This window comes from Gorilla gorilla, chromosome 1 (genome assembly GCF_029281585.2).
Source record: "Gorilla gorilla gorilla isolate KB3781 chromosome 1, NHGRI_mGorGor1-v2.1_pri, whole genome shotgun sequence".
Taxonomy (NCBI): domain Eukaryota; kingdom Metazoa; phylum Chordata; class Mammalia; order Primates; family Hominidae; genus Gorilla; species Gorilla gorilla.
The window spans coordinates 115,399,176-115,401,177 of NC_073224.2; the positions used below are offsets into that span (position 1 = coordinate 115,399,176).

Sequence of the window (2,002 nt, forward strand, 5' to 3'; positions counted from 1 at the left end):
ATCACTTGAGGTCAGGAGTTCGAGGCCAGCCTCACCAACTTGTGAAACCCTGTCTCTACTAAAAATACAAAAATTAGTTGGGCATGGTGGCGCATGCCCGTAACACCACCTACTCAGGAGGCTGAGGCAGGAGAATCACTTGAACCTGGGAGGCAGAGGTTGCAGTGAGCTGAGATTGTGCCACTGCACTTCAGCCTGAGTGACTGAGTGAGACTCTGTCTCAAAACAACAACAACAACAAAATGTACCTACGTCCTAGATTTTAGTGCCCAAGTGTCCGGGAGAAAGCCTATCCACCCCACTAACCAGGCCTTCCCTAGGAGCAAAGATGGAACTCCAGTTTCTCAGATGGCCATGAGCCACAGGAAGGGCAGGGGGCAGGACCAAGAAGATCCTCTTGGGCTGCCTTACTTCCCTGAGTGTACGTATCAGCTCAGCCTGAATTGGGGCGAGGATCTCCCAACTGACATGACCCCTGTTGTTAAGACTCTCCAGAGGGGCAGGATATGTCTCCAGGCCTAACTTGCTCAGTTCACCTGTGTGATGCAACAGAACTTTCAGAGCATTCATGGAGGTCACATTTCCATGAAAGTAGAAGGTGGTGAGCTGGGAGCAGCGGCTCAGGGCAGGCAGGATAACCATGAGTTGGGAGTCCTGGATCCGACAGTCCTCTAAGACGAGGGTCTCGATAGTAGCAAAAGCTTTCTCTAGCAGAGCTCCAAGGGGCTCAAGATTGGTGGTCCACATTAGGATATGAATCAGATGCAGCTGCTTTAGCTGACTGAGGCTTGGGTACTGACACCCCATGTCCCGATCAGCTAGGTAAGCATGACAGAATGTAAAGGCCTCCAAGGGGTTATTGAGGCACCTGAGCAGGTGCTCTTTGATATTATTGACCTTTCTTATACAAAGCATCTGGGGGTTCCAGGCAGAGGAATGGAGAGGCCAAGTCAGGAATGAACTGCTGTTGGCCGCACATGTATAACTCACACCCATAACTGAAGGCTAAAAAGAGTTTGTGAAGATTGCTCATCTGGCCCAGGTAAGGGGCAAACTTTCCTGTTCTATTCAGCGAGCACTTTTTCCAGACTTCCAAATCATGGATACTGCTGTCTGGGTATACCTTTTCCAATAAATTTCTGAAATTTGAAGTGGGCATTGAGTAATTCTGTACCTTACTACAACACAGGTGTACTAAACCTCTTCTGTAGTGGATCCACCCACAGAGGTAGCGCAGACATTCATCCAGGGTGTTTTCCTTTAGGTAGAGGTCTATGAACACCTTCAAGGGCTGGTGCTCTCCTGTCCTTGGACAGTCCACCACTGTCTGCCTCATACTCTTGGCCTCTGGGGAGCAGGACAGGGCCCTGGCTCCAGAACATATGGTCCAGAAATTCTCATCAACATCCCGCAAATCCAGCACTTGAAGTTTCTACCTCCTGTGGCGAACCTTCTGGCCAGTAGTGTATCAAGTCTCTTCAGCATAGCTCGCAAGGTCTCCAGATGAGGTGTCTTCATCAGGGAACCCAGAGGGAGGCGGGGGAAGGGCCAGGCCTGCACCATGGCCTTTGGAATCTCACAGCATCTCCTGGTGGAGGCCTCCGTGAACAGCAGACAGAAGACCTCCTTGGGCAGCTCCTCCAGGGTGAAGATGGCCAAGAACTGGTTCCTCAGCAGGCTCTGCCCCACCAGCTCCAGGAGTTTGGGTGTGGCCTGGAGGCTCATTTTGATAAATAATCAGAGGAGCAGCCTTCCAAAGAAGAGGCGGTCCTTTCACTTTGAAACTGCCATCCACAAATCCAATAGCTTTTTGTCAGTGAGGGAACTGCTTATCAGGAACCATGGAAACTGGCAGCTCCTCACGTAGTTCCAGAGTCAGTTTTAGGGAAAAAGAAGATCTGTGCCTGTGAGTATCTCCTTCTGGCATTCCCCAGGTGGCATGATCCTATACAAACCATTGCTAATTAAGTATGGAACTCTGGGAACTGCCATCCTCATTAAC

General features: G+C 50.3%; 1 pseudogene; it reads right to left on the reverse strand.

The window, feature by feature from the left end:
- Positions 1-316: 316 nt before the first annotated feature.
- LOC101154494 (PRAME family member 17-like) lies at positions 317-1,725 on the reverse strand (annotated as a pseudogene).
- Between the last annotated feature and the right edge of the window lie 277 nt (positions 1,726-2,002).